Source organism: Crocuta crocuta, unplaced genomic scaffold (assembly GCF_008692635.1).
Source record: "Crocuta crocuta isolate KB4526 unplaced genomic scaffold, BGI_CrCroc_1.0 scaffold102, whole genome shotgun sequence".
NCBI classification, from domain to species: domain Eukaryota; kingdom Metazoa; phylum Chordata; class Mammalia; order Carnivora; family Hyaenidae; genus Crocuta; species Crocuta crocuta.
Window position 1 is genome coordinate 8,686,388 of NW_027530019.1, and position 14,808 is coordinate 8,701,195.

The 14,808-nt window shown below is 39.2% G+C and overlaps 1 pseudogene; it reads right to left on the reverse strand.

Annotated features, from left to right (window-relative positions):
- Window positions 1-2,435: 2,435 nt before the first annotated feature.
- On the reverse strand, window positions 2,436-2,937 carry LOC144231805 (ATP synthase F(0) complex subunit C2, mitochondrial pseudogene; annotated as a pseudogene).
- Window positions 2,938-14,808: the final 11,871 nt, after the last annotated feature.

Sequence of the window (14,808 nt, forward strand, 5' to 3'; positions counted from 1 at the left end):
AAGATAAATGTAGTCTTAATCTCCTTCACCTATTTTACCCATCCCCTCACCCATCTCCCCCTGGTAACTATCTGTTTGTTCTCTATAGTTAAAAGTTTGTTTTGGGGGGTTGTCTTTTTTGCCCTTTGTTCATTTGTTTCTTAAATTCCACATATGATTATATGTCTTTCTCTGACTTATTTTGCTTAGCATTAGAGTCTCTAGCTCCATCCATCCATCCTGCAGATGGCAGGATTTCATTCTTTTTATGATTGAATAATATTCCATTGTACATATATACCACATCTTCTTTATTCATTCATGTATCAGTGGACAGTCGGGCTGCTTCCATAATTTAGCTATTGTAAGTAAGGCTGCAGTATACATAGAGGGTACATATATCCTTTCGAATTAGTGTTTTCATATTCTTTCGGTAAATACCCAGTAGTGTCATTACTGAATCAGAGGGTAGTTGTATTTTTAATTTTTTGAGGCAACTCCATACTGTCTTCCACAGTGGCCGCACCAGTTTCACTACCACCAACAGTGCATGATGGTTCCTTTTTCTCCACATCTTCACCAACATTTGTTGTTTCTTGTGGTTTTTTAAAAACATTTTAAAATATTTATTCGTTTTTGAGAGAGAGAGACAGAGAGAGAGACAGAGTGTGACCAGGGGAGGGGCAGAGAGAGAGAGAGAGAGAATCTGAAACAGACTCCAGACTGTCAGCACAGAGCTCCATGCAGGGCTCGAACTCACTAACCATGAGATCATGACCTGAGCCAAAGTTAGACACTTAGCTGATTGAGCCACCCAGGCACCCCTCTTGTGTTTTTTATTTTAGCCATCTGACAAGTGTGAGGTGATATCTCATTGTGGTTTTGATTTGCATTTCCCTGATGATAAGTGATGTTGAGGATTTTTTCATGTGTCTGTTGGTCATCTATAGGTCTTCTTTGGTGATATGTCTGTTCATGTCTTTTGCCCATTTTTAATTGGATTACTTAGTTATTTAATTGTATAAATTCTTTATATGTTTTGGATACTAACTCTTTATTGGATATTTCATTTGCAGATGCCTTTTCCCATTCAGTAGAGAGTTGCCTTTTAGTTTTGTTGATTGTTTCCTTTGCTGTGCAGAAGCTTTTTATTTTGATGTAATCCCAATAGTTTACTTTTTCCTGTTTCCCTTGCCTTAGAGACATATCTAGAAAGGTGTTGTTATGGCAGATGTTAGAGAAATTACTGCCTGTACTCTCTTTAAGGATTTTTATGATTTCAGGTCTCATATTTAGGTCCTTAATCCATTTAGAGTTTATTTTTGTGTATGGTGTAAGAAAGTGGTCCAGTTTCATTCTTTTAAACATAGCTGTCCAGTTTTCCCCACACCATTTGTTGAAGAGACTATCTTTTTCCCATGGCATATTATTGCCTCTTTGTCAAAGATTAATCAACCATATAACTGTGAATTTGTTTGTGGGTTTTCTATTCTGTTTTACTGATCTATGTGTCTGCTTTTGTGCTAGTACCATATTGTTTTGATTACTACAGCTTTGTAATATAACTTGAAATCTGGATTTGTAATACCTCCAGGTTTGTTTTTCTTTGGCTTTGGCTATTCAGGTCTTTTGTGGTTCCATACAAATTTTAGGATTGTTCTAGTTCTGTGAAAACAATGCTGTTGGTATTTTGATAGGGACTGCATTAAATGTGTAGATTGCTTTGGGTAGTATGGACATTAACAATATTTGTTGTAGAGGATTATTCTTCTGTATCAGCTAGAATATATTTCCTATCCTTTTAAAGTCTGCTCAGCAAAAAGAGCACCAGATCTTTCAAAGTCAAGAAAATATGCCTTGTTTTTATCTTACTCACATCTCTCTACCTCTATTTTTCCCACTTCATTGCACCCCAAATTTATGTGATTACAAAATTGAGATTGCAGACAGAGTGGGTAGGTCACTAGGGGCTGGTGGGTTTCTTTCTGCTTATGCAAATAATCTACTGTGGACTTTCTAGCAATGTCTTCTCAATAGAAAGTACTGTGAGATCTGGGATATTAAGACCAATGCCAGTTCCCCTTATTCTACTCAAATCTCAGGGCAGACATTATAACTGACTTCGAGATTCCACATTCACATATTTGGTTTCCTGCTGTATGTTTCCAGCCCCGGTGCTGGAACAACTTACAAGGAATCAGGAAATAGCATTCTAAGGGGACGTTCTGAACTGGATAAGTCACCCACTACAGACCACTTTCTTCTCTGTCTTAATCTTATTGCCTTCTGTTCTCTTTGGAGAACAAAGACTCCAAACTCAGACTTTTCTAGAAAAGTTTTGTATTTTTTTTTTCTTATTAATACAGTATTTGTCTTCCCTCTTTCAAACTCTGAGCTAACCACTTTCCCCAGGCTGCCTGGGGAGGTATAGGGCAGATGAGATACAGGAGAAAGATCTATGGGAGGTGGAGTCGGCTCCTACACATGGAGAAGAGGATGAGAAAGGCCACCCTCAGACAAAAGAGCCCCATGGCCTCCGAGAGGGCAAAGCCCAGAATGGTGTAGGAGAAGAGCAGCTGCTTGAGAGAGGGGCTCCTGGCATAACCAATGATGAGGCTCCCAAACACAGTCCCAATTCCAGCCCCAGAGCCAGCCACCCCCATCTGTGGCAGCCCCAGCCCCAATGAACTTGGCTGCTGTGTTGATGTCCCTCGAAGCAGCGCTGGTTTGGAAACTGTGGCTAGGAGTAAATGAGGTCAGGGAATGTGGGGCTGCCCAGCTGCTGAGGCTCTCATCTGTCAGCATCTCTGGTGGTTTTAGTGCCACTGCAGACAGCGATCGGCTCAACAGCTAGGAGATGCTCCTGACCAAGAAGGGGGTGGAGACAAACTTTGCACAGGTGTACATTTTCAGGGGATGAGGAGCTGTGACAGGAGAGCTTCTCCGAGTGCAGAGAAGACATAGACTGTATTTTTTTGAAATAAAAAGCCAATACTTTTACTGACTCCTGAAGGTGTGAATAAAGTGCCCATCAAGTTATTCTGTCACAATGCCTAGACCTCATAGATGTTCTTTATTCTGGTCCAAGAAGCTTTAAGGATAAAAAAAAAAAAAAAAGAAAAGGAGGGGTGGAGAAGACTTAATGAGAAAATGATAACTGTCTTCAATATGTGAAGGGCTGTCATATAAAAGAGTTGGTTGACAATGCTTAATGTCCACATATATCCTATCAATGATAAATGAAAAGTCTTTTAATAATAAATGACATAGTTTTCTCCTATGTCATTTCTCCTAGAATAGTGGAAAACTATTCTAATAGTAGTCATGTAGTCCTTTTGCTTTTTCTTTTCTTATTTGTTTTTAAAATGACCCTGAATTTAGTGATTGTACGAACTGAAGAGTACCAATTAAAGCACCAAAAGGTTGAACCACTAGAGGGAGTCCAAAACCAAATTAGCACAAAGCCTACAGGATTGCGGATATTGAGGAATTCTCATCTGTGACTATTAATTAGATTTCCCAACATTCACACCCATGTGCATGAAAAGGTCTGTTGTCTATACATTTACTTATTTTCACATAATTTCTACATGCCTCAGACCCTGTAGAACTCACTTTCCAAGTTATAACTGTATTGAATATCAAAATGACACTCTCCTCAATCCAAATTTATTGATGGATCAAAATCCAAACAAAACAGGGGCACCTGGGTGGCCCAGTCGATTGGGCATCTGACTTCGGCTCAGGTCATGATCTCACAGTTCGTGGGTTCGAGCCCCGTGTCAGGCTCTGTGCTGACAACTAGCTCAGAGCCTGGAGCCTGTTTCGGATTCTGTGTCTCCCTCTCTCTCTGACCCTCCCCTGCTCATGCTGTCTCTCTCTCTCTCTCTCTCTCTCTCTCTCTCTCTCTCTCTCAGAAAACAAAAACAAAAAAAAACCAAAATCCAAACAAAATGAATTTATCTTGTGATAGCCTAGAAATAATTCTAACTCTGGGTTGTTTCAAATAGCTTTGCTAAACAAAATCTTTTGTGAGATTTCCCTGCAGAGAGGCATTTAACAAATAGTTTCTCTTCATTTTAGTTGCTACATTCAAGGTTACAATCTGTTTAATATTAAATTAACTATAAACATTCTTCATTAGCAATAAGTCTAAAATTCAAAAGAAGTAGTTGGAACCTGTTCATTATTTATTTATTTATTTTTAATGTTTATTTATTTTTGACAGAGAGAGACAGACAGAACATGAGCAGGGGAGGAGGCAGAGAAGGAGACAGAGAATCTGAAGCGGGCTCCAGGCTCTGAACTTTCAACGCAGAGCCAGACATGGGGGCTCAAACTCACTAACTGTGAAATCATGACATGAGCCAAAGTCGGACACCTAACTGACTGAGCCATCCAGGGCCCCAGAACCTGTTTAGTTTTTTAGAATAATGACTGTACATTATTTGTGTGCCTTCAGCATCAATAATATTACATATTAAATAATATATTTCAGGATGTGAAACATACCATAGTTGTAAAAAATTTAAAGAAAATGGTTGTTAGTCATATGCTAATCTTTCTTATGCTTCCATTTTCATATTATGAACATGTTACATTCAACTCTAATATGCTTGAGCAGTAGTAATGGTTATGAGTTGTAATAGCTAAATATAGAGAATCACTTAGCCACCCTTGAAAAGGCATGATTTGCAAAAGCTCTCATCTCAACATGTTCATGTAGGTACATCAACTGACTTATTTCCACAGATACTTAATATGCCAGAGTTTCTTATTTTAAAGTATATAATGAAAACTCTCTAAAATAGGACATTAAAATTGTTCTTTAAAATTGGACATCTTTTGTCTTTCTCATATGTCAAGACTAGAATTATTTTTTGCAAGATCCAGAGTCAGGAGGTGATTAGAGCCATTAGAAACCTTGGCTGGACTACAAATGACCTGCAGACTAGGGTTCATAGAACATCATTTGTAAAGTCTCTTCTTGCAAATTTTTCAGAAACTACTTGTTTCATCATTTTTTAGAAGTTAAGCCTTTAAGGTAATTTTCCTCTTTGATGTTGGTTCAAACTGTTCAACTAATGAAAGTAAGAATATTCATGTATTTATTGTAAAAATATTTATTGAACACCTACTTTGTGCTACTTACTGTCCCAGAGTGTTAGTGTATGACGGTTAAAAAAAAAAAAGAGGTAATTCTTGCCTTCGTGAAATTTATAGTTTAGTGGGGAAGTTAGACATTAAAGGACTCGATAAGTGAATAAACCAGATGATTAAAAGTGATGAAAGTTGCTATTAAGAAATAAAATGGAAAAGGGCCACTTCACATGGGGAAGCAGGGAAGGCCTCTCTGAGGAAGTGACTTTTAGGCTGAACCTATAGGAAGAGAAGGAGCCAGGTAGGAGAATTGGGGGGAAGGGAGGCAGGGTGTGCTAGTTAGAGGAAGGGCTGTGCCAGGCCCCGAGGGTGGGGCATGATTTCTACACTGGAGACATTAAAAGAAGGCTAGCTTTTGTGGTGTGTGTGTGTGTGTGTGTGTTTTGCTGTTTGTTTGGGTTTTTTTTTACCATATCTTTGGTACTTACATTCCATTTCTTTCTAAATAGGTGAACACTTATTCCTCTTATACTTTTATTCTAGCTAGATACTTTATTACTACTCTGAGTATCCAATAAGTTATATAAGGATAGAAACTAACTTTAAAAATATCTGTGGTACACTTTAAAAATATTAAAATATTTTTAAAAATATTTGGTAGTGTGCTGGAATATATTTGAGCTCAACAAATATTTGTTGAATTGAATTTGACTGACATTAGAGAACAGGGTCTGGTGACTTGTTATGTAGGTTAGATTCTGTTCTATCCAAACACATCGGACACTACTCAGGGCAGACTCAGGTAGAACTCAAGGGTAATCCTCAAGAAGGATGTCCCTGCTCCTGACTGAGGCTACCACCCCCTNGTCCCTGCTCCTGACTGAGCCTCCCCCCCCTCCTGCCACTTCTACCACTCATCTCTCCCTCTTTGGGCATTTTAAAAATTTCAGTTAAACCAATCGTTATAAGAGTCTGTTAAAATTCAGGATTGTTCCCATAATCCTTACTAATGTTCAAATACTTGTATACTACGGTTGACTGTTATGTGTCAATTGGAAACTCATGTGCTGTTGACTTATCTAAACATTCATCTTCCAGGGTGCCTGGGTGGCTCAGTCGGTTAAGCGTCTGACTTCAGCTCAGATCATGACCTCATGGTTCATGGGTTTGAGGCCTGCCTTGTCGTCTGTGCTGACTGCCCGCTCAGAGCCTGGAGCCTGTTTCAGATTTTGTTATCTCCATCTCTCTCTGACCCCCCCCCCCCTGCTCACGCTGTCTCTCTCTCTCTCAGAAATAAATAAAACATTAAAAAAATTAAAAAAACATTCATCTTCCGTTTTCTCTTCTACTACCAATAGAAATTCATATCACTTTTTTCCAGTTATTATAGCAGTCTCCTAACTAAACCCCATCCCTCCAGTCCCTCCTCACATTGCCACCATATTAACCTTGTCAGGAAACTACTATACTTTGACTGGCTTAGGGGTTATAGCTATCTTCATAAATCCTAGACCTTTCAAATGCACAAATTTGTCTAAGTGGACTCAATTTTATGTAAGATCTAATCTTAGAGACTGAGCCAGAAAGAAGTCCTGTATACAGGAGTAGAGAAGGCACTATCTGAAAATGTTTTCTTCATACTGACTCCAAAATTGATAAACTTTAATCAACTTTAGTAAACTTTATTTTAAAATTCTATTTTGGATCACTTTAAAGTTGATAACTTTCCTTGACCCATTCTCTCCTCCAAGATGAGTGTTTCTGCTGTGGGTTTCCTCAGTAGCCTGAGCATGCCTCTTACAGTGATTATCATACTGTATCATAGCTTTGGTCTCCTTGTCTAAATTCTGTAAGAACATAAAATAGGTCTAGTTGTTCTCCGGATGCTGTGCCTACCACAGAGTCTAATGCATTTACCTGTGAAATAAAAACCTGCTGAGTGAATGAATGAGCAGTAGCAAGGTTGGATTGGTAATTTAGGACTTAGTTGTGGAAGCCTTGAATACCATTTCACCTGTTCACTTTGCGTGCCAGGCAATGTCTTAAGAAATGGACAGGAATGATATACCCAAAGCACTACAGGGGACAGAGCACAGAGTTAATGGTATTCCCTCCTGCAAATACATTCTTCACTCCAGTCCATTCATTTATAAATCCTCAATACAAGGCTAACTTCCTCCTTCACACTGTGGTTCAAATTGCTCTTGCTTTAGTCTGAGGTCCTACAGCACTATCCATACATTTACCATCTCACTGCATTCTGTTTGTATTGTTAGGCAATTATGTAATGCAACTTTGTATTCTCTCTCCAGTGAGATCTTCAAGTTATTTGGGATTTTTACCATTTTTTTCAAATATTTTATCATTTTTGCTCCTCACCCCCAACATTGAGCAAAATGCTTGTTGCTTAATTATCAAATATGTCTGTTCTTTGCATCACCTAGAGATTTGGTTTGAGTTTAGCAGAATGAGCTTGAAGAATCTCAGAAAATCTTGTTTGAGGATTATACCTGAGATATACTAGACCTGTCTATCATAATCAATCTTAGAGCTTTCATACTCTCAGACTTCTCTAGGAATTAACCTAAGATCTGATATTTCCGGGGACTGAGCCAGAAACAAAGCCAGTCTACAGAAAGAGGGAAGACACTATCTGAAAATGGTTTATTCATAGTGACTCACAGATATCTACTTCATTAAAGTTTCCTCCAATGCTTTGCCGCCCCCCATCCAAAAATGGAATAAAATCTTATTTCTAGAGGTGCCTAGGTGGCTCACTCGGTTAAGCATCCAACTTCAGCTCAGGTCATGCTCTCACGGTGTGTGGGTTTGAGCCCCGCATTGAGCTCTGTGCTGACAGCTAGCTCAGAGCATGGAGTCTTTTTCGGATTCTGTATCTCCCTCTCTCTGACCCTCCTCTCTCTGCTCACGCTGTTTCTCTCTCTCTCTCTCTCTCTCTCTCATAAATAAATAAAACATTAAAAACAATTTTTTTAAACTGCTTTAAAAAAAATCTTATTTCTAGTTTCCAAGCCACCAAATCAGGCAGAGGAGAAGGAATCATCTTTGCTGCACCACGATATCTCATTGATTGGCAAGATCTTGCTGGAAGTGTACAAGCCCTGAGAGAGGGGAGGGGAGCGGAGAGAGACAGACAGACAGACAGACAGAAATATCTCACAATCCTTAGGCTTCAAAATGGGAGGTCTGACTCCATAAGAAATTGATACACTAGGTTCCAAAGTAGCAAAACTAAAGATAAAAGGAAGATACACATTCTGAATCCTCTCAAGCAGATAGGGAACTTTCTTTAGAATGATTACATTGTTCATATTATCCTTGGTACTGAATACTTCATTTGTCCTTAAAATGAAGGTCGCTGTTTCCCTCCTACATCCAAAAATGTGTGGGAGTTGCCGTGAATGCCCAGGCATTTTTCAAAGTTTTCTTTGGGCAACTTCTTTCCCTTGTTGTTCTGTAACTCCCAGACCTTCAAATTTTCTGACTTCAAGTAAATTCAATATGTTTCATTACCACAAAACAGTGCCTGACCTGCTTTGCTGCCATTGGGATGAATTCTAGGCAAACATCCTACCTCCAGACAGAATTCATCGATTCTTCTGGCTTTTCTTCAGCATGTAGCTTGCACCCCTTTTAGCACATGGCTGCATTCTTCATTAAAAGAGCTGGTTGTTTTCCTATCTGCCTTCCCTCTATTCTCTTCTGATTTTAAGAGTTGCCATTGTGTGTTAGTCATTTTAAATCTTTCATTGTACCTTCTCTCAACAGGGGCTACTGACTTGCTGCTGTATGATCTTGGGCAATCCATTTAACCTTTCTGAGCCTGATTCTTGTCATCTATGAAATGGATTATTGTGAAGATTAAGTGACATGGTATTATAATAGCTGTAATTGCTGTTGTCTACCTTTTAAGGACAATATGAGATAATTTATGGAAATTTGTTTTGGAAAATAGAAAGCTCTATTGGTATATAAGGCTTTACTTAACTCTATACTGCTTTAAAAAAATTTTTTTAAATGTTTTATTTATTTCTAGGAGAGAGAGAGAGAGACAGCGTGAGCAGGGGAGGGTCAGAGAGAGAGGGAGTCACAGACTGAAACAGGCTCCAGGCTCTGAGCTGGCAGTCAGCACAGAGCCCGACGCGGGGCTCGAACCCACGAACTGTGAGATCATGACCTAAGCAAAAGTCAGACGCTTAACCGACTAAGCCACCCAGGCGCCCCAAAATTTTTTTTAATTTATTGATTTTTGAAAGAAAGAAAGAGTGTGAGAGGAGGAGGGGCAGAGAGAGAGAGAGGGAGGCCCAGAATCTGAAGCAGGCTCCAGGCTCTGAATTGTCAGCACAGAGCCTAACGTGAGGCTTGAACCCACAAATGGTGAGATCATGACCTGAGCCAAGTCAGATGCTTAACTGACTGAGCCACCCAAGTGCCCCAAATACTAGGCACAGTTCTAAGTGCTCATTTAATCCTCTCAATAACTGTGGCAGGTTGGAATTATTATTTTAATTTACAGATGAAGAAATTAAAGCAAATAAAGGTTAAGTAACTTTCCCAAGGTCACACAGCTAGTAAGTGGCAGAACTTGGATTCAAAACTAGGTGATTTGGCTGACTCCAAAGTTCCCACTCTGAGCTAACACACTGTGCAATGCTATAATCAAATTTGGGCTTTTACAAACTATAGTCACTTATTGCTTAATAGTTATATGACCTTAAGCAAAGCTTAAAATTCTAAACCTACTTTTCATCATTTGTAAAATAGATAAAGGTAATCCCTACCTCATATTCATTTACTCAGCAGTATTTATTGAGCTCCTACTGTTTGCTACATGCTGGGAAAACTGCAGTATCATGATGACTACAGGCACATAAAACAGTTGGCATACTGCCAAGCACTTAGTAAGTGGTCAATGTTAATTATTATTTCAGTGAATTATAAGAAGCCAGTAACTTCTCTGATACATATTTCCTATTACTTGGCTAGAGATTATGTTGTCATCACCATATAGCTATTTTCTACTGGTCCCCTAATTCTATTTGAAACATTTTTGTGGCACGATTCTATATGATACTGCCTGCTATCACAGCAAAAACAAAGCAAAACAAAACATAGTACAAGAATCTCTCAGGGCTAAATAGAGAAAGTCCTTTAAATAGTTACTTTCTGATGCATAGCTAAGGCCAGGCCAGGCATGCAAAATATGCTTACTACCAAGGAATATGAAATACATTTGGTGAGTGTGAAGATACGAAGATGATCAAATATAACACTTTCAGGAAATGTATGATGATGTCATCTTGGGAAATGAAATAGTCCCACATGACATCTCTGCTGACATGTAAAGAGACTTAGGACTCTAGACAGAAATGGATGGCCTGCTGTGCCCTCCTGTGCTGTGCTCTGGTGCTCACAGGGTCCATCTTAGGCTTGTCTTACCCACATTCTGACGGACTCAGCAATCTTCGCTAGGTTGCACAAGAGACTTTACCTCCCTAGATTGCTGATAATCAAATGACATATGATATATCACTTTGAAGTGCTACAAACACACATGCATGCAAATAGTAAAGAATTTTATCCAAGAGTGTTGTAGTCATGTACAGAGAATACTTAATGTAGGAAGCAGATGTACAAAGTATTATCTCCCCCATTTCTGAAATTGCTCTCAACATCTTTTTGTTTCCTAATATGCTTTCCTGTCCTTACTAGCTCCCCTTCTCCTCATTTCAGTTCCTAATAATAATAATAATAATAGCTAATTTGTACTGAGTGGTCTTGTAAGTGCTCTACCTGTAGATGGGGTCACATCGCAATACACCCAGTGTAAGTTGAAAATATCCTAAGTAGAAAATGAACTTTATGTACCTAGCCTACTGAACATCATAGCTTAGACTTCAAGATGCTCAGAACACTTACATCAGCTTACAGTTGGGCAAAATCATATAACATAAAACCTATTTTATAATAAAGTATTGAATATCTCAAGTAACTTATTGAATACTGTGCTGAAAGTGAAAAACAGAATAGCTGTTAAGTGTGCAGGTTGTTGACGCTCGTGATCGTGTGGTTGATGGAGCTGCGGCTCTCCACCGCTGCCCAGAATCATGAGGCAGTAACGTACCACATATCACTATCCCGACAAAACATCAAAATTCAAACTTCGAAGTGTGGTTTCTACTGAATGTACATAGCTTTCACACCATCCACCATCATAATGTTGAGAAATTGTAAGTCGAACCATCCTAAGTTGGGGACCACCTGTATTTATTGGATCATCGTAACAACTCTATGAGTTATGTATTAGTGTTATGCTTATTATATTCAAGAAAGCTGAGATACAGGGGGTTAGATAACCTCACAAGGTCATGAAGCCAGGAAGTGGTAGAGTCAGGCTTCAAGTCTGGAAGTACAGCTCTAGAGCACATGCTCTTACTGTATTTCACTCCGCAACAGAACCTGCTACTGTCTTAGACACATATTTACCAAGCCAAAATTCTTCAAGCAGCAGTCAGCATTTTTCCTCTTTATCTTTTACAATCCAGTCAGTGAAACCTGAGTCATTTTTCTTCTAAAATCAACTCTAATATAACATTTGTTATGATAAATTCAGAATCGTATCAACTGGCAATAATTCATGCTATAAACTTTTATTTTTATTCATTATCTGAGGAAAAGGAGAATTTAGCAATAACTCTGTATAATATTAACTGCATACTAGCTAGCTCCCAACTATAAATACATCTATTCAAGAAATGAGGTCAAAATCTCAGCTCTTTTTCCTCTGATGATTACATGATATATGATAACATTCAGGCTGCTACTTGTTCAAAGGTTAGGAACAAATTTGGCAGAATCAGCTTTATTAATGGCATTGGAGTTAAACAGGGATAAGCATTGTTTTGGCTTAAGTTTATATTTTTAAGTGATCTGTACACCCAACATGGGGCTCAGACTCACAACCCTGAGATCAAGAGTTGCATGCTCTACTGAATGAGCCAGCCACGCATGCCCCAACATTGTTTTGAAATGTATGCAAAGTATCTTTCTGAGATATCAGAATGAAGTGGTGAAAAACCAGGACCTGAGAGAAATCTTGAGATTAAGTAGTTAGGCCTGCAGAGGTAAGTGACTTGTCCAAGTAGCTAGTTAGCCAAGTGGTTAATGTTTGAGCAGGGGCTAGAAGTCAGGTCTCTGGGTCAGCGTGCATTTCCTTAGCACTGCTCTTCTGACTAGAACTATCTCAGACAGGCTGCTGTCACACATACAATGAAGTGAAAGCCTTTTCCCAGTCAAGAAACCCTTTATTAGTTGCTCTAATGAAGACACTACACTTCAGTAAAGGATCATAATTTCATTGTATATTTAAATAAGTAGATTTTGTATGTCATGTTAGCTTAATACGAGAGCAACTGAGTGGCTGGTGTGGCTTAGAACTTGAAGGACGGACAAACCTACTTCCTGCTTGTGAGAAAATAGTAGTAAAAACAATCATATTTTTAAAAATGTGAATACTTTACTAAAATCCTCAAGTGCCGTTTTAGGGTAAGAAGCCTCAAGTTCTAGGGTCACCTGGGTGGCTCAGTTGAGTGAGCATCTGACTCTCAATTTCGATTCTGGTCATGATCTCATGGTCATGAGACTGAGCTCTGTATCAGGCTTCCTGCTATCAGGAACGGAGTCTGCTTGTGATTCTCTCCTTCCCTCTCTCTCTGACCCTCTCCTGCTGGTGCTCTCTCAAAAGAAATAAACTTTAAAAAAAGGCTCAAGTTCTAAAAGTAGAACTTCTCTCCACAAAACTGATCTCTACATAAAACTAACTTATTGTATTTTTGATATAGCCTAGGTACTTCTTTTCAACATCAAAGAAAACACAGAGTTGAGGAAATGTTTACTTCAAAAGCAGTTTTCTTAAGGAAGATAATTCTCTTTCTCTCCTCTGGCTTATATTGGAAGGCTTCCAGAAAACTGGTTTATTCCTTTAATCATCAAAAGTCTTTTTAATATACAAAATTGTCCATTCTTAAATGGCTGCCTTTCTAAAATGTAGTATACACTTTCACCTTCTTGAACAGAATATCCTGAACACAGTTTAACCTTTTTACAAAAGTTGATCATTATACCGAAATTCACAACAGCGGTGATAGCTGAACTTGATGACCTCTCAAGTTTCTTCCAACCCAAGTTAGAAGACAATATTAATGAAGCTATGGCCCCAAATCACCAAAGACTTCTTGTTTTTAACCTAAGGTGTTTACTTTGGGGTGAGGGTACAATAATCACAGTCCTACTTCTAGATCAGAGATAAGCAACAGGTGTTCACACAAAAGCATCCAGGACAGCAGNTAACAACCTCTCGTGTGATCCCAGAGCTGCTGGTCCATACATCCACAGATCACTCTTTGGGAAGAAAGGACCCAGGGAACCCCACATAGCAAACTTTGTAGTCTGGCTGTTGACAGGGCTCTGTGAGGCCAGGGAGTTTCTGGGACAGGGCAGCGCTTTTCTCTCATGCTGCAAAGAGCTTTGAATAATATGGATTATTCACAAAGTACAGTCAAAGCTTTAAAGTGGAAGGAGGAGCTAAAATTAACATTTTTATCAGGCAATTAATTCCACAAACATTTATGAAGCGGCAATCACTGTGCTAGGTATAAGGGTTATAGAGCTTGCCCTCCACAGGTCTCAGTCTGGTGAGAGAAACAGATCTGTAAGCAAGCTGTTACAGCCATGTGATTAAGTGTTGTAAAGGAGGCAGTAAGACGTACGCTGGTGCACGTCTTGCTTCTCTCTGCCTGTACAGCCTACAAAAGGCTCGGGACCTAACAACTAGGAAGACCATAAAATACTACCATTTGGTCTAACCAGAGTCAGTGAGGAATCAATCCTATATTTAACATTTATTTTAACTGGCTGTGTATGAAAACGTGGGATCACTGGACTTTCCCAGCCATAAACTGGCTGCTCGTCAGAAATCTGGTTGCTACAGAGCTGGCCCAGAAAGGCACAAGTGTCTCACATTGCAGATGCACTCTCTTGGGAATGCTGGTTGATATGCGTGAAATCTGTCTCCTGAGGTGCTTTAACTGTCACGTGAACAACATAACTTTCTAGAAAAGGCTGTGTGTTGGCTGTCATATTCTGTCATTTCTAAATCAAGCCATCATAAGCCATGCCTCTGAGATCATTCTCGTTCCATCTCACAGCTGAACATGTAGGGCTCAGGCCTTGCAAGCCTGTCTCAGTACAGGTTTCCCCCGCTTTCCAAAAGTACCATGCTCCCATGAAATATTTCATAAGGTGGAATCGTGGAAAGCGAAGAAGCAATTACCTTCTCCTAAAAGCGAAAATCCTTTCTGGATTTCTTTCTGTTAACACGAAAACAGATACTAACATAGCAGGTCTTTTGTAAAAGCAGAGTGGTATGACCCGAACTTTCAGATAGCTGAGGAAGCTCGTGTAGAGCTGGGGCTTTTAAATTCTGAACAGCATGGTTGGAAAAGAAATGTAGGGTTCCTAAGCAAAAGTTTAAAGTTGGCTCCTACTTTGACTCCAAGCTTGCAAATTCTGAGTTTTATACCTTTGGCAGACCTTTCTTTAGTGAGGACAACATGACTGTGGGGGAAGTTTTGTCACTTTAAAAAAAATTTTTTTTCTTTAACATTTATTTATGATTGAGAAACAGAGAGAGACCAGGCATGAGCAGGG